This window comes from Protopterus annectens, chromosome 13.part0 (genome assembly GCF_019279795.1).
Source record: "Protopterus annectens isolate FY-2018-M chromosome 13.part0, PAN1.0, whole genome shotgun sequence".
Classification (NCBI taxonomy): Eukaryota; Metazoa; Chordata; order Ceratodontiformes; family Protopteridae; genus Protopterus; species Protopterus annectens.
The window spans coordinates 762562238-762581091 of NC_056747.1; the positions used below are offsets into that span (position 1 = coordinate 762562238).

An 18854-nucleotide genomic window follows, 5' to 3' on the forward strand; every position below is an offset into this window, starting at 1 on the left:
ATGCACCTTCAATATTATTATAAGCTTCTCATTGTAACTACTCTTTCCACAGTGATTATTCTCTCATTACCTTCTTTCTAATGTTCAATAGCTAACACTGCCTATCATTTTGAAACTGTCATCCTCAAATGTTTTGCATAGCCTTTTCCATAACAAGTTCTTTTTTTTGTGTCAGACTTTTTTACTTGTATTATGCATATATATGTGTATATATATATATATATATATATATATATATATATTTTTTTTTTTTTTTTTCCAGGGGTGAGCCAGGACCACTCTCTGATTACATGACTTGCTCAAAGTGGCACAGTTGGTGGAAGAAATCAAACCTTTTATCATGGGTACAGGAAACAGTTTAACAGTTAAGAACCATAACCCTCTGTTCAATCTGCCAGACATAAAACAGTCTTTCCCTGTACTCTTTGCTTAAACAACTGATAATGTGAGATGACCAGTTTACTTACCTAAAGGAATTCTGAAGATTAAACACGTATATATATATATATATATATATATATATATATATATATATATATATGTTTATGTATATGCATGCATGTATATGCCATCGAACATGATTCATCCAGTCAACAACTGATCACAAACCAGTGTAAAAATTGTCTTTGTTGTAAGGGGGACAAGCCCTCTTACGTATATATATATATATATATATATATATATATATATATATATATATATATATATATATATATATATATAAAATATGTGTGTGCAATCATATATAAATTACATCAGAAATTTTTCGGTTGATGCAGAGAGGTCTTGTAAAGCTTTAAATACTTTCATTCAGCAAATGTAAGGCTTAATATATATATATATATATATATATATATATATATATATATGTTTTGACAATAATTTTCTTAAAGAAACAGAATTGTTTATTTTTTATATGCTCTGTTAGGAAAGCTCAAAAGGTTACATCATTTTATAGCACATACACTATTAAGTAAGCACCACTTTTAATGAAAACTATATACTCAAAACACATATTGTACACACAGCTTCCCACAATGTAGTCTAATACTGAACCACTTCTTACAGAAGATTAAGTCATTTATGCATTAAATTCACCTATATATAAATAACTTTGTGTTTTATTACACAAAATGAAGTTCTGTTGGCCTTTTTTATCAGCTTTCGTATTTTGCAGTATATTTTCTTAGTCCCTACTAAGCTGTTTATATACATTTTTACTCATTATGGACTCTTTTCAGCCACAATCCAGGACACAGCAGCAGAGGTAAATTCAATACATATGGACACTTTTGGAAACCAGTCAACCAAAACGTTTTTAGGAGGTCAGCTGAATCCCCCATATGTGGAGAAAACCCATGCAGACATGGAGAGAACATCCACACTCCACATACAGAGTAACCAGAGATTAAGATGTCACCCCGGACCTTGGAGGTACAAATCAGAGATCTTAACTTCCGAACCACTGTGCTGTCCACACCAGATAAAGACAGGGCAGGCCTAAGAGAAATGTTATGCTTTTTATGCTGCTCAGATTAGTCAAAAAAGAGTTTCAGCCTTGTGTACTGACACACATGTGCATCCCTCTTGTGCACACAACTTTAATAAGTGTAACAAGACTGATTAATCAATGGCTGTCGCAACTTCTGACAGAAGTGCTTTTTGGTGGAATACCAGAATAAAGCCTTGACAATGACTCAGGCAACCCAGGTTTGATTAGCTGCTTGAGTGACTGGTGGGAGTGGCAGGGAGGGATGGGCATGCTCATCTGGGTGGAGGGTGGTATGTGGGTGTCTTTTGATGACGATCCCTGGTGGAAGCCTGGGACATTGCTTGTGGAGGTGTGGTCAGCAGATGGAAAGTGTGCCTGACTGAGCTGCTGTGGGGCAGGACAATATACCACTACACACATTGCATGCCCACCGGGGGGAAAACAGGTACGCCATAAGTTAAGACACCCTCTGCACAGAAGCTCAGACATGTCAAGCCCTGAAGCCTTGATTCAGTGACCAGCCACAGCATGAAATACCAGATAAGTCTGAGAGGGCACAAAGTGGCCAGTAGACCTGGCATGAAAAGAGCATGAGGCTGGGCTTGTATAATGACAGGAAGGGGGGAAGGAAAAAGGGGGAAAAAACAACTTCTGAAAGAAGCAAACATATGGAGCTACTAGGAGGTTAGTAACTAGATCCTGGGAGGGGGGTTGGGTGGAATGTCTTCTCCTGAATATATTACTTAAATCTATTGATATTTCATTTGCAACACCTGCAGTTAATCATTGCATTGCTAAACAATATCTCACTTCATATAAAGTGCTTTTAGCTAAAAGACCTGCATAGAAGTACAATATATTTTACAGTAAAAAAATCAGGTAAAATGAATGCTCTTTTGGTGAATGTTGCCATGCAGTCACATTTAAGTTGTACAGTTCTTTCTCCTCATGGTTTCACACCCTGAAATATTGACTGTTTGGCTAATGATACAAAGTATGGCTAATGAATTTTTCAACTCAACATCATTCACATGACAGCTTCGACATGCTATAAGCATGACATGTACAGTGTACAGGCCATTTGGTGACACCTAAACCTATGTAAACCCAGAAACAAACAAGCATGTATCAGGTGAAATGGTGGGAAGGTACAACATTCAGAGAAAAAAATGTACTAGCATATTGCACATTTACATTAACATAATACAGTGGCAGATGAATGTTTAGTAGAAAACATGTTAAAATATACATATGTATGCAAGTGTGCATGTGTGTGTGTCTGTGTGTGAATCTGAAATTAAACCCAATTCACTCCTGAAAACTAACTAAAACTAAAAAAATAGTGGACTTATCAAGCCACCAAAATAAAACCAATTCTGAATAAAAAATTAAATTAAAAAGTTATCTTTCCTGGCAATACCAACAAAAAAAATGACAGAACATCTCCTAAAACTGTGTCTCTATCTGGAAGTGTTTTTTGGACAGTCCATATCCCTCAAATGTCTCTTTCTTGACTTCTTTTGTCACTCAAATAATGCCAAGTGGTTCACAGAATGCACGTGCTAGGACTAGTATTCTATGGTAGTCAGAGATGAGTGTGCTAAGAGGCAGCATCATGTATGTAATATCAAGGATGTCCATTATTTAGGCACTGCTAGCCTGAGCTAGTATGAGTCAGGTGTGTTGCTATGTGGGGGTAATGAGTGGGAAATTGCAAATGGGTAGGATAAAGACAAGCTTTTTGGGGGGGAGCTACAGTTGTTACAAAAGATTCTCTGTGACAAATAAGGAAGAACCAATTCTATCAATGGAGAGCATCAGTGAAGTAAAGCTTTAATTCAGTTGAACAGCTAGGTGTTGGAAGGATGGTAGTCACAGCCTGTGATAGGAACCTGTCGTATGCCAATACACTCCAGCAGAACAGTCACAGATTTAGGGGTGTATGAGAAGAATGAGTAAGGGTAATAGGGGTAGGGCAGGATACCGTGCCATCAGTACAACTCCTAGCTGAACTGTAAATACGTAGAGAAAGTTAAAAAATGTAAGTTAACACCTCAGGCTGAGGAAAAAAGAGACGAGAAGAAGGATGGCAGCTGCAGGATACAGTTATACAGCCTGGGGTTTAGGGAAGGTACAAATATGAATACAGATGCTTACGGACTACAACTTGATCTGACTATTGAGGGGTGACATAGGAGAAGGAAATTCACAACTACAGTAAGTATTACAGCATATATACATAATGCTAGCATTAGATGTACATAACCAGCCACATATTATGGAAGACATGCTGGGACAGCTTAATGTATGCCCAAGAGACATCAAAATATGATGAACCCTCTAGCAAGGTCACAAAGGAGAAAGCAGCTAATGGTATCTTCACATATTCAGGAAGACTAGCCATCATTACTCAAACCAGCCACTCTCAGTCAACCCCCCCCCCCCTTCTCTTTTCTTTCATTTGTACAGCGGAGAGTGAAAAGGTGAAAGAGCTAGTTTGCAAACAGTATAGCAAAAACAAAACTACGTTTTTCAATAAAGTCATATAATGCATGACGATTGCTGTGGTAATGGACATGACAGACACAAAGTGTGTTATGTGTACAGAACAACTACAGACAGATAAGAAGTGTACACACATGTTCAAATCAGCAAGAAGCATGTGCAATTGTCTTTAAATGACTGCTGGTGGACATCAGGCAAAAGCAGTTATTAAGCCTTTCCAATTTCAAAAAGATGTGAACAAATATAGGAAGCACTGATATCACTTCTGCAAAGAGCAACAGCATAACACAGTAAGGCTACAATTAAATAACAAGAAAGAATGGTTCCTGGAGAGACAGATATGTGTTTCAAAGGATCTCCACACTATGGAATAAGATCCTCATCCATGTAGAGCAGAGTTCATACCTGACCCTATTCAAATTAAACCACAAAAACTGCATGGGAAATCATAAATTTTACCCTCGCTCTGGCCCCCATGACCATTATGCATAGAGGTTGTCAGTAACAAAAGTTTTATCCTAATTAACACCCCTCCTACAAATCCTTAGTTACCTCCCTACTACCACACACACACACCCTATATAGATGCCCGTGATACTCAGGGACTCAAGTGGTTTTGGGTGTATTGCTAAGTTTGTAAGGGCCCTACTGGTCATTAGCCTAGTAACAACCTATGAACCCTATAAAGCGTACAGTTCACTCTCCAAATCAAGTGCGAGTAACAAATCTATGAAGCTGGTTGCAGCCTTCTTACCATATGCAATACCAAATTAAGCATTTTTGTGTAAAATGTGTGTTGTTTTTGCATTTTATTTTGTTGATTAGGATGGCCCACTAAAAATTTTCTCAGAGCTAAAACCTCCTTATCATAACATTGTGAAAGACTGAACCCACAATGCCTTGCTACCTAATTTAATGTACAAACTACTGTATATTTATATTAAACAAATCAACAGGTGTTTATTACTTCATAGAAAGACAAGCTGTAAACTAAATCTTGCAGGTGGAACACCTTCTACTGACAATTAACTTATCTCACAACAGAGTGGTGAACTGACACTGTTAAGTCTTAAGTAGCTGCTCTTCTAAAGAAATGTTTTTGTTTTATTTATCCACTATGCTTTGTATGTTTTAGTAAATCATTGTTCCAATGCTGCATACCTACCATAAGATCATTTTGGTGTGGTTATAAAGAAATACTAACTAAATAATTAAGTTAAAAGTCAAACAATATACTTTAATCTTCAGTTTTTGCAAAATCCCTTGTAACTTCAACAAGAGAAGTATAGCTGGAAATTAATTTAATTGTCAAAGATATTGAAGTATTTCAGAAACCGACTGATATACTTTAAGGGGTAAATTGCAGTTTCAGAATCATAGGACAGAGTTTGGCTCTGACTTATTGTTATTTTTATTTTTCTGGAGAAACAGTTGTTGTCTAAGATTGATAAAGACCAAAACAAAATTAGAGAAAAATGAGAATCTGCATATTTGCTTATCTGCAGATAATGATGCCAGGTAAGATGGTAAGGAGGTTAAGAAGCGCAGAAGCAATGTGTTTTAATAAGTGTAGATTCTCAGCTTTGTTAAGTAGCAGGAAACTGGCTTTAATGACAGCAGAAAAGACATTCACAAGAACAGTTAAAGCAGGAGAATGAAGTGGGTTAATGTTAAAGAAAAAGCTTTAATGAATGAGGAATTGAGATACAATAAATCAAATGTTAACAACATAATTAAAAAAAGCAGTGTTTGAAGTGAAATCACAGTTATTACTCAAGGTGGATTTAAAGGGAAGAGGCAGGTTCAGCTATAACAGTAGATTATACAAAGTATACAAGCAGTTACAAATGGAAGGCAGTCATTTATAGTAAGTCCTTTCAGAGAAGGGGTCATCATTAACATCTCTTAACCTGTGGTTCTGCGATAGATTAGTACTGGATGGTTGTTGGCACATTCGGTGCATAATTAGAGGGTGGCCTTTTGGCACCTATTTGTTTTATGGAATCATGATAAATCAGGACATTGGACAGCAGTTTCAATAGTCTGATGAAAAGAAAAGGGCGCACATAGGTTCATAGGTTCATACTAGGCTATTTGCCCTAGGGCATTTATAAGCCTAGCCAGAGTGTGTTTGGCTTTCTCCACCCATTTTAAATTAATTTTGCTATGCCCTTTTTCGAGGTTAGTATACTGTGCCTCTGTCTAACAGTGACACAGAAGTGATACCTGGGGTAAACCTACAATCTCCCATCCACTCATCAAGATTCCTCTTGAAGAGAGTCAATGAGGGATTATGCCTTACCTGGACTGGGATTTTATTCCAGAGTGAAGGGAGCCTCTGGGTTATGAATCTGTCCCTCCAGCATGTCCTATTTATTTCAGTGCTGAGGTTCAAGTCTCTCAAGCGCGTAGCTCGATGAGATTTGGATTTTCTGAGGTGCAGCATGTCCATTAATTCCGGGTTGGACATGGCTTTATACGTCAGGCACAGATCACCTCTGAGCAGGCGGTATGCCACTGAGTAGAGCTGGAGTTTCTTTAACCGGGCAGCATATGGCATCTGTTTGAGCCCTTTGATCCTCTTGGTGAGGTACTTTTGGGGTCTTTCCAGTTGCTGCAGGTGTCTGGTAAGGTACATCCCAAAAGGGGCATTGTACTCAACTATGGGCCTGATGAGGGATGAGTAAAGAGTCACGATGACCTCCCCTGATCTAGATGTGAATCCTTTCATGATTAGGTGGGCTATAGAAAATGATTTTCTAACCATTTTGGCCACGTCGTTGTCAAATGAGAGATTGCTATCAACTTGGGTCCCCAGGTCCCTAATTACTTCTTCCGTACTTAATGGATTACCACCTATGTAGTAATTTGTGGGCACTTTGTTTTTGCCAAAGGGGATGACTATACACTTTTTGGCATTTAGCTTGAGGCCATAGCTCTAGCACCAGTTGTCTGTTTCTATGAGGCCCTTTTGGAGGATGCTTGTGTCGGCTGGAGAGTCGATTATGGCGCCCAGTTTACAGTCATCTGCGAACTTGGTCAGCCACAGTCCTTCCATGTTGGCCTGTACCTCCGAGAAATATATACCGAACAAGAGAGGTCCCAGGACTGAGCCTTGTGGGACACCACTTGTAACTGGTTTGGAGTCTGACATGGCTCCAGCAATTTTAACCATGTGGGTTCTGTCCTTGAGCCAGTTTGCAACCCATCTAGTGACATATGGGTTTATATTTAAGCTGGTGAGCTTATCTATACTGCCCGAGTGGGGTATTGTATCGAAGGCTTTTGCGAGGTCCAGGTAGGCTGTGTGGACCACCTTCCCCTCATCAATGGCCTTGGTGACTGTTTCAAAGAAATCGACCAGGTTTAAGAGGCAGGATCTGCCCTTAACAAAGCCGAACTGGGTAGGATCCAGTGTCTGTAGGTCTCCAATATCTTTATTTATGAGGTCCATGATGATCCTTTCCATAGCTTTGCAAACCAAGCTAGTCAGGCTTATGAGGCGATAGTTTCCAGGATCTGTTGAGGCACCACCTTTGTGGAGAGGGACCATTGTTGCTGTACGCCACTCTTTGGGTACATATCCTGTAGTAAGGCTGAGATTGAACAGTAGTTTTATGTTTGGGTTTAGCTCTTCTTGGAGTTCATGTAGGATGCAGCCCGGGACACCATCTGGTCCCATTGATGCTGTGTTTTTTGCTTTGGAGAGGGCGGCTCTTACCTGAGCATCTGAGATGTCAGGGGGGCAGCACACTGCTGGGATAGATATTTGCCCTTTTGGTGGGGAGGGGTGGAGAAGTTTGCGCCGAACCTGTCAGCTAGGATGTTGGCAATGTCTGTGGGTTCGGTGTATTTTTTGTCATTTTGGACTAATTCTGAGCATATCTGGGAATTCCCACCCAGGTTCCTGGCATAACTAAAAAAGGCCTTGTGATTATCCTTAGTGGCCTGTGCAATTTTTCTCTCTAAGCTGGCCTTAGATGATTTTATGAGTGCCTGTAGTTTTTTGCTAATACTGATCAGAGATGCCTTCCCTTTTTGGGATTTTGCTCTATCATGTAGTAGCTTCCTCCTTCTATTGCATAGTTTGTTTATGGCTGGGGTCCACCAGACAGGACGTCTGCCTTTGGAGGATTGGGTCTTGGTTTTATTTGGGATTGCATGATCCATGCATTCCTGAAGGTGTTCACAGAATGCATTTATAAAGGATTCTGCGGTCTGGGCCATATTTTCCTCAGGCCCGGGGGCTTTGAAGGATTCCACCTCAGTTTTGAGGAGTGTGAAATTTGCTTTAGAGAAGTTTTTCACTGTGGTTTTCTGGGCAGGGGGTGGGGTCGGGATGTGAATATCCAGTGAGATTAGTTTATGGTCTGATCTTACCAGTGAGGGATACACTTCTGGTCTGGAGCATAGAGTTCCCATGTTAGTGATGATCAGGTTCAGTATGTTTTCCCCTCTTGTGGGAGTGGTAACAAGTTGTTCCATAGCATTTGAGTTTATAAATTCTAGGAATCTTTGGGCTAGGGTGTTGGAGCTAGAGTAATGCTCCCCGTCTATGTTTGGGTAGTTGAAGTCACCCAATATAATGGTGTTTGGGGAGACCTTCATATTTTCCAGTGTTCTCAGGAAGGCCGAGTGGGGTTCCTGGGTTTGGGAGGGTGGTCTGTAGAAGGCTATAAACTGGAAGGCAGTTTTACCCACTGTTAGTTGCACATGGATAGTCTCTGATGCCTCGTGCTGTGCCACCAACCTGGAGGTGTGGGTATCTTTGACGAATATTGATACTCCCCTCCTTTTGTGGTTCGGTCCAAGTTTTGGGGCCGAAAAACATGGTATGAGGTATAACCTGGTAGTGCTGTGGTGCACTCGGGAGCCTTGAACCAGGTTTCTGTTACTGCACAGATATCGATGTTCTCCATGCTAAGGAGAGTTTTGAGTGCGTGCATCTTGAGGTTTAGACTTTTGGCGTTGAGTAGCATTACTCTTAGTTTCTTATCCTTTGTGATACCTATGGAGGTGGGTTTGTCTTTTGAGCCTTGCCTAAAAAAGGCACTATGGGGGTGGGAAGAGCCTTTGCCAATATCCAAAAGCCCAGGGGTGACAGGTGCAAGCCATCCCTAGCGAAGCATCGTGGCTTGTCGAGCATGTCATCCCAGGCTGACAGGCATTGGATCCCCTTTGAATGACACCAATACTTAAGCCAGTTGTTGAAATTGATCATCTTGTCTTCATATTGTGGCATCATTCTTGGTGAGGGTAAGATGCTACTCAAGGTCAGGGTCATACCGGCCTGGGCTACATGCTCAGAGAGGTCCTCTATGTCTCTTTTCATGTAGTCCAGGGAGGTACGTCTCAGGTCATTCACACCAGCATGGACAATGACTGAGTCATATTTGTACTTGCCTAGGAGTGACCTGAGTGCTTGTGTTATGTGGCGGATCCTAGCGCCCGACAGGCAGCTCACCGTGACCTTCTCCTTGTTCAGCCTGGTGAGCTGGACATCAGTGTGCCTGACGATAGAGTTACCTTTTACAAGTGTATCAGCAGAGTTCAGAGAGTGTTGTTTAGCCTTAAGAGCTGTGACTGTTCGGCACACTGGCTTTGTGAGCTATGTGTTGCACGTGTTTTGTTTTGGGGTAGCGGTTGCTTGGGTGTCTGCTTTGGAGGTCTCTGCTGCTTAGGCAGATTTTTATTTAGAGCCTTCGAGTATGTTTTTGTGTGTTTATGTGTTTGGTTTGCTGTCGTGGTAGGTCTATGTGAGACTGGAATTGTAGTGAGTGTGGTTTCCTTCTCCTCCTGACTGGTTACACCAGTACTGAGTTGAGAGAGCTTAGCCTCCAGTTTGACTATATGGTTGCATCTCTCACATGTGTTGGAATTTGTTGGGAGGAGGAGAGGGTTGTCTGTGTACATGACGCAGTTGTAGCATTGCCTCAAGATTCCCAGATTCACCAGCTGAACCGGAGAGGAGATTGACAACTGACCTTTGGACATGCTAGAATAGTATTGGGAATTCCTTTATAATTGAAAAAAGAGCCAATGGGGAACAAGGTACTCAAGGGGAGATTGTGAGGGTGTAGTGCTTTTAATTTTTTAGTGCTGACATATATAATTGCTTTAGTGAGCAAGTGCCAGGCTTCAGAGTAGGAATAGGGTGTTTATTATGAGAACTAGATCAGTTCTAAGGGAAAAAGTGAAGAGCAGACTTTATGGAGCCAAGACTGGTTTAAACCCAATTAAGCAGCGCTGCCCGATGCTGCGCTATGCGCAAAATCACGCAAAGCCGCGCTAAAGTGGGTTTTATACAGGGGGACTTGAAAGAGCTAGAAACTGGCCCAAAACAGCCAATAGACTACCAGATTCTTGTGCTGGGAACACTCCTCCAGGGATAGATAGGCTGCTCTAAGCTCCCCACTGCCACTGGTGAACAAAGAAGCCTCCCTTTATCCAAGAAAGGAAATGGGAAACACAGGAACTTTCCAAAAGTCCAGAATATGGCGAAGCCTGTATTTGGACTACTCTAGGTCAGGAAAGACGGGAAACAAGGATATTTTTTTTTTCTTTTTTTGCAACAAGCAGCAGGAAAATGCAATAAATATGTAACACAGGCTAGCGCACTTGAGTGTGTAGCCTCAACAGGTAAATGCAACAAACAGGACAAACTTTAAAAGTGCAGGTGCAAAAACAACTTTAAACAGTTTAAAACAGTTCAAGAAGCAGAAATACTTGCAGTTTAGCTAGATTGGACAATCGCCCAGGTAGTAGCAGGAAAAAAACACTTTTATCAGGTTAGCAGTTGCTCTTTTAGCCTCTCTGCTGCTAGCACCACTCTGCAGGACCACGAGGAGCTTGGCTGAGTAGTAACAAGTGCAAAAACTGTGCCAAAGTGGGTTTTATACAGGGGGACTTGAAAGAGCTAGAAATTGGCCCAAAACGGCCAATAGACTACCAGATTCTTGTGCTGGGAACACTCCTCCAGGGATAGATAGGCTGCTCTATAGTAGGAAGTCATATTTCAGCAAACAATGCACAGTGGATGAAAGCCTCTCAAGATCTGCTATTGACACCAAAAATGACAGCCCAAGTTGAGACATAGGCATCAATTGGTATTGAGGTTGATTTGTCTCATACCATACTAAAGAGAGTAAGGCAATCAGAAACCCACAAAATAATGCCAAAGTTCAATCAAATGGTGTCACATGGAATAGGAAAAAAGCTACTACAAATTTTGTGAAAATGATATTTTGAGACTGTAAAGTATGGTTAATAGATGGAAAAGTGATATAAGGCAGAAAACGTAGTCTAGGTTAAAACAAACAGAAAAATAGAGAAAAGACATTAACAGCAAATCACAGAAAGAAAGATGGTGGAGGTAGTGTCCATACTAACTGCTCAGACTAGGGCAGTGTTGTCTAAATTAAGGTAAGGGGTACAGCTGGCAGCATTCCTACAACTGGCTTCGTGAATCAATATAGAATGAATATAGCTGTTTCACAAAGATCAGGTAATGGTCAGAGACTGGGTTTTGTGGGAGTAGCAGGAACAGGTTCAGTAGCTGCATGTATGAACCAGAATCGGTCAAGGGTGTGACAACTATGGAAAAACCATTATAAAACCACCAGTTCAGTAAAGTAAGGCAGCAGCTAGGCAGTGATGGAGTGTGTCAGCGTCTTCACTATCCTGAAAAGACATAGCAAGATGGGGCAGAGTAAAGACAATAAAAATAAAGAAGACCCGAAACAGAGAAAGAAAGTGTTACTGCAGAAGATGTGGGAGGAATAGATAATTGGTTTAGCCATTTACATAGGGGTCTTGGTAGGGTGATAGGGATCCTGCAGCACTTTTATAAGGTGATGGAGATGTAAGAAGGTAAGTCACCCAGGAGACGGTTAATGGATGAGTCATTATAGACCCACCTGTTGGATAAAGTGAGGCAGCAGATAGGCAGCAAGGAGTATGTGAATGTTTTCGTGGTTCACCACCCTGAAAAGACATAGTGAAATGGCAAAGACAAAAAAAAAAAGATAAAGACATGAAACAGAGAAAGTAAGTGTCAGTGCAGAGGATGTGGAAAGTATGATTATATGGATCCTAGCACATTTTTAAAAGGTGATGCAAATGTTAAAATGTAAGTCATCTTGAAGCCGGTTACAGCAAGACGATAAATGTAAGCACATGAAACAATCACTTCTGGACAGATCATGGGCTAGATAGATATACCACTGCTTGTTTTACTGACAAGGCTATTAAGGGAGGAGTGCTATCCAGCAGACTGTGGTTTCCATGACAGACAGTACCCAGGTTCAGGAAGTAGGTGGCAGCCAAGTGTTGGGGCTCAACTGGTCAGGAGGGTCTATTGGAAATACAGTAAACTACAGTAAAATTTTCATGTGTTGCACTTTCTGTTTTCCCCCCACAGAAACATAATTTCTTTTTAGAGTTTTAAAAAGGAAGATAGGGATAAATTCCCTTTCTCCCCAACCTGAGAACAAGTCAAACCAAACAAATAGCATAGGGTACAGTATTAGTCAGGTCTATTTTTAATAGTAACTCTCAAGCAACTAGAAACTACAGTTATCCATCATCTATCAATCCCCATGGGTGCCAGTTAACTCAGAGTTTACTGTAAAAGATGGGGACAGTAGATGCTGTTTTAGCTACAGCTAATGGTCAATGTACCCATGATGGGTGTAGAGTCAAGCAAAAGCACTTAACGTGTGAAGCGTAATCCTTTCAGGTCATGTTATAGGATCCTTGGACAGAAATTTAGGACATGGTCTCCTTTTTAAGGGAAGAAACAGAGAGATACCATCTTTGATGGTACCACTAAAAATGGAAAATGTATCCCCATAGTTACGTACGTACAAGGCAGAAAGGCAGTAGTCATATTACACTTAAGGTTTACAGCAAGTTTTTGCATTCCATTTCAGGGTAACAGGGTACATTTAGATGTCCCCAACTGAAGACCTCCACAAGAAAGAATGGATATAAGAGCTCTGTCACCAACAAGAAAAAACTCTGCCAAACAAGTTCAGTGGGAAAAAAGTAGCCATGTGAAATGCAAACCGATGCATTACTTACCTTAACCAAGGGAAATCAGTCAGTGATCACAAGGAAGCAGGGAACACTGGTTGTAATCATCTGATAAGGCATAGACAAATGGTAAGGGACTTTGGTGGCTAGTGTTAATACAAAGGCAGTCTTTAGGTTCTTATCTGCATACCCATAAGATCAGAAATCCTTAGGCATGAAATCTGAAGAGAAATATTTAACAGACAAGCACATACCCATAGCGTGTGCCATGATATAGACTTTGCTTGAGGAGTTTAACGCACTTTTTTCATCAGGCCATGATTGTGGAAGCTACTAACTTTACTAGCCATCTGTATGACTTCTTGCACATTACAAGAATGATGACATCATTTGCAGTGCTTCTTGTATGCAAGCATGAAGTCAGGGCTGCCATTAGATCATAAGAAAGGGAGTTTTCGATATGTATTTCATGCCTGAATATCAAAACTGACAACTAGTTTGGGACACGTACTCTACTTTTGAATGAGGTATGTAAATTAGTGCAAACACAGTACCCACAGAAGTAACTAAAAATTATCATCAGCACAGCTTCACAGACTGAAACGCTTGATAAAGTTTATGGTGATACCCATGTCTTCCATGTGGAAATCAGCAGCAAAAGGACAGGGTGTAGAAAAATACATCCCAGAATCAGGCTGACAAAATATATGAAAATATATGAAGGAAATGGCTTTTTAACATTCCTAGCTAAATACAGTGGGACAGCAGCCTGGTAAAGGGTGAGGTCACTAAACAATAGGTTCACATCACATGTACACCGATGCATCTGGAGAAACTGCTATTGGGGTTACTATGGTCATCACGGGCTTGCAGACAAATTCCCAGAATGTATCATAAACAAGGCCATTTGCAACACAGAAATGATCTGCAGAGGTAATGAACACGTACAACAGGTTAAATGGAAATAATGATCATTTACTACTGGTGAATTTCATATTTATGCTACTGTGACAGGTGGCATTGTAGGTAGAATGCTTCATTAACACAGGGGCTGTGTTTTATGTAAACTGAAACTTCACATCAGCAAAGACAAACACATAACTTGGATTTCAATAAAGAAATAGTGGGTCCAGTGGTTTTGACTAAAAAATTAGTAGCTCGACTTGTTTGCTGTAACACAGAATACAACCCAGAGTAAATAATATAGTCATTGAATACTTAACTCATATTAAATGTTACCTTCAAAAGGCTGGGATTGAAAACTTTCCAGATGCCCAAAGTAGGACTTTTATAAATTCAGAGACAAACAATACCTGCAATGAACGCAAAGGCCAGAATTCAATTTGCTGCCAAAATAAAAGCTCACTTTTATAGAATTTGAATTGCTTTTGTTGTTTTGTATCACATTAAGGTGTCTCAGAAGCAAAACAATTGTTTTATGCGACTGTCAGAGGAAACTTAGGAAACACATTTTGTGTTCTAGTATTTCAGGATCAAGCCATTTTTCATGTTTTTTAAGAGGATGCAACTGGCCTAACAGGGACTGTTCCTCATAAAGAAGGACAGGTGGTAATCTTAAAAAGCCTTAAATATATTCGACAAACACTGGTACATATGACATGGCATAGAGGAAGCACAGTAGGCAGTCAGAGAAATATGTCTAAGTATTTGAGTTAAAAGTTAAAAAATATACCAGTACACACTCACCTACAACAAAACATGCATGGTACATGGCCTCACAAATGTGGAATATTTGAAAATAAAAGCTTAATAAGTGATGCACACATGAAAACTCATAGATGTAAAGACCACTTGGTTAAGACATGTACATGCATTCATGTGACATAACAGACAACAGTACCACATGACACTGTCACGTCAACAGACTATATACAGAAACAAGTCTCAGCATACCATGGCTAGCTGGAGCTAACGGTCATGAGACCATAGCTATAAATACAATAAACTACTAGCATATTATAATCTCACACAACTAATCAACTCTGAATGAGAACCTTCTTATGTAAAACTTCAACTAACTCCTAAAGCAGTAGTAAATACAGTGAACTACTGAAAATGCCTTAGCAACTCACATTAACAACCCATTTATTTGCTCATGTCTGAGGTCCTGCTTATATTAGTATATAGGCATCCTTTTGTCTTCTAATGCAAGGGAATCATTCATCTTTAAAATTACCACATTTATGGTGTGTGTGCTGTAATAGTGTTCTCTAAATGCATACTCCAACTGTATTTCATCTGCAAGATAAAAAGTTTATCAAGTGGAACAAACACAGTAAGTAAATAAAAACAAATAAATAAATTACTACAGAAGGTGATACCAAGTAATGCAGCAAACGTTGAGGTTCAAACAGACTGACTATCCCAGCAAGGTTTAATTCCTTGGTTCATCAAACTCTTTGCTCAGATTCCAAACAGAAGCCAAGCAAGACAGACTATTGAAAACTGGCAGGACACTCTGAGGGTGAGGGTGGTAACTGGCTCTCCAATTAAAAATATGAAACCTCAGGAGCTGTAACTACAAAGCCAGCCTTAAATAAATATAGAAATGCATCAGCACATACATTCATATAAAGTGATTAAAATAAACAAATTGTGCATATGGAGAAAGCTGGACAAAAGCACACCCAAAACTGCTACATGACCAAATAGAGCAAGAGAAAAAGATGGCATGTATGCCAGTATAAACTGTGGATTCTGGAAATTCCATGAATACTATTTTTTTAATTGGTAGTGGCTCAAGAAGACGGACAGAGACAGAATGAGCTCAAGGGAGCTTCTGCGAAACAGAATGTCACCAGCTAGGTCACTTTCCTAATATAGAACGGATGCCATTCCAGACCGAGTCCTATGACCCTCAAAAAAGAGTGAGACGGAAAAGACACAAGGCAGAGACAAAAAGAAGGACACACCGTAAATGAAACTGCTGTCATTGAAATGCAAAATGTAGCCCCCTTTTCTTTAAAATGTGTCCCGGCACCTGCTACAGTTTAATAGTACCCTGACCAAGTGGGTTGAGGTTATATTTCGAGTGGCCTCTCACATTAACACCCCGCCATAAAACCCTGCCACCCGTTGCCGTTGTGCACGTGCACTAGCCACTAGGACAGGTGGTGTGTGTGTGTGTGTGTGTGTGTGTGTGTGTGTGTGTGTTGAGGGGAATCTGACTACCGCTTGTACAGCTCAGCGCACTGCTCCTACCCCCTCTACTTGCCAGTCCCCAAGGTGATTTGATCCACCGAGCTGTAGGTTAACAGAATACCTTTTGAGCTGCTGGGTGACAGATGCACTCCTCTTCCTCTACGCTGTCGGTCCCCTTTGGGCTTTGGTCCTGCCGCGGGTTGGCTCTTGGTCTAGCTGGTGCTTTATTTTTGTGATTTCTCCTGGTCCAGTCGCCTTGTCAGCTCTGGCTACTGCGACGGCTGGTGTCTCAGTTCGGAAAGTGCCGAAGAGGTTCGAGGCTCGTGGTGCAGAAGCGATCCTCTTTCCTTCCCTGTGTACCGGCTGGGCTGCTGCAGCTGCGACGGATGACCAGGCAGTAACGCACAGAAACCACAGCCCCCCCCCCCCCCCCCCGAACAGCTGAGCAGAAAGGGGGAAGCTGTGGCTGCCAAAAGGAAAGCCACTGGGACCAATCCGCTACTTGTAAGAGGTCTGAACTCTGCCCGATTCAATCACTTGTACGTTCTTGCAAAGATTTGTCGTCTCACTCCTGAGTAGTGCAGATTGCAGCAGACATAGAAGCATGTCACAGCATCAGACATTAAGGTTATTGCTGTATATTTTACTAAACATCTTATTCCAAGTAATTGATAGCTATACAAAAGACAGGAACCAGGCTGCGAGCCGCACGAGAGTCCAACCAAAATCTGTATGTGTTTCAAAAGCAAACAGTTGTTATTAACGTCCAAAATACGTTTATTGACAAAATAAAATGCATGAATCGCTTTTCGTCATCCATAATCCAAAATTGGATTATGGATGACGAAAAGCGCTTCATGCATTTTATTTCTTGAATAAACGCATTTTGACGTTAATAACAACTGTTTGCTTTTGGAACATATACAGATTTTTTTTGGTTGGACTCTCGTGCGGCTCGCAGCCTGGTTCCTGTCTTTTGCCTAGTTTGTCTCTTTTGGTCGAGTTCAATGGATGGCTATATGTAAAACACTTTTTCAAACAGACGAAAGTAGGACCCTACTTACTAAAAAGCGCACCTTTGCAGAACGAACTGCACACACCCTGAAACTATCCATAATTCTTCCTGTTGGGTCGTTACCAAAATAAAAAATCCACTGCTTAGGAGTTACAGTTGTTAATGTCATTTTATCCAGTACTAAAAGAGTTTTCGCAGTAGTGTACTGGTGTTCTGCAATATTTATAGGAAAACTGGTACAATGCCTCTCAACCTTTTAGTGCAAGAAATCTGGACATAACGGTGAGACAAAGTCCCAAAAATAGGGACATTTTTTTTTTAAATATTGCTCTTTAAAACTTAAAAAGTAGATAGAATAACGTTTTTGTCCTTAGCCTGCATTTTCTGAAGGGTATGAAATCTGAAGCTCAGTTGTCTATTATTTAGAGACGTAAATTCTCAACAATTTACCTGAAAACCGCAAATTGTATGAGGAATAGTTCAAAAATAAAAGGTAAAAATTTGGACATTCTGCGAAAATCTGGAAAGTTGAAAGGTAGGGCTGGTACTTTTTTTCCTCCAAACTGTATCAGGGCAGTTTCAATTCTTTATACTTTTCCACAGGCTACGACTCTCTAATCAGGGCAGTCCTAGGGAAACAGAGAGGCAGCACACCACTCAACTATATAGAATTTCATAGAATATCTACATTTTTTTCTTATATATTTAATCTGCCCCTTATAAAATGTGTGGTTTTCTGGCAAATCATTAACACTGGAGTGACTAAATAAAGACAGACATTTGAGTTTCCAGCTTTACATCCTTCAAAAAAGAATGCTAATTGCAAAACGTATTATTCAGTCTGCTAAGTTTATAATAACAATATCTAAAATCTGTCTCTCCCTGGTTTGGGACTGTAGTCCCCCTAAGTTGAAAGGTATGAAAGCCGGTAACCCTAAAATTAAATTCCGAATAAATTCTAGGGTGTACTAAGCATGTTCTCTTTTTCATAGACTGTCCAAAGTTTATAAGGCACACGGCTAAAATATTTATTTGAATTTTGTGCGTAGTCTTTTTCATGCTTCTACAGAACCTTCTTGTTGTGTTGTACAGAGACCTGGTGTTTTTTATAGATAAATTACAAAAAAAAAAAAAGAAAAACAGCATCCAAATAATACATGCAAAGCCTGGTGCTGAATTAATGGAAACTTTGTAAATATATCCACAAAGGGGTCTAGTACTCTAAACTTGCAGGTTCGTAATATCATGTACTTTCTTCCAGATTGTCTTCCTGGTTACACAGTATGAAGGAGAGAGGGTGGTGTACTGCTGTGAATAAGTTTGAAGCCAAGAGCTCTAATTGTGCATCTTATGATGGTCATGGAATCAGGTGACTTTGAGTTTTCTTCAAACCTCTTTTTTATTTAAATAGTCATTGTTTATTCTTTTATAGAGTACTGTTTTAAGTTAACCTCTCACTTAGTTTTATTTTGCTTTATTTATTTTTTTTCCAGCATAGAACACTGAGTAGGCTATTTTAAGGCCAGTCTAAGAACAAACATAGCCCATTTTATCAAATAACAGGTTAGAAATATTAAAATGCATGAAATATGTACAAAATATAAAGTTTTCTAAAATGTCAGATGGGTTGGCATTAGCATTTTAGGG

General features: G+C 40.1%; 1 protein-coding gene across 4 annotated transcripts in view; it reads right to left on the reverse strand.

Annotated features, from left to right (window-relative positions):
- The window catches only part of CORO6 (coronin 6), a 773484-nt gene extending 756875 nt beyond the window's left edge, over positions 1-16609 (reverse strand). For 3 of the 4 annotated variants that reach the window (XM_044054466.1, XM_044054464.1, XM_044054462.1), the window contains exon 1: positions 16314-16609. The gene's annotated coding sequence lies outside the window, so the exon portion shown is untranslated. The remainder of the gene's footprint in view (positions 1-16313) is intronic. The other variant, XM_044054463.1, reaches the window with a different exon arrangement.
- Positions 16610-18854: the final 2245 nt, after the last annotated feature.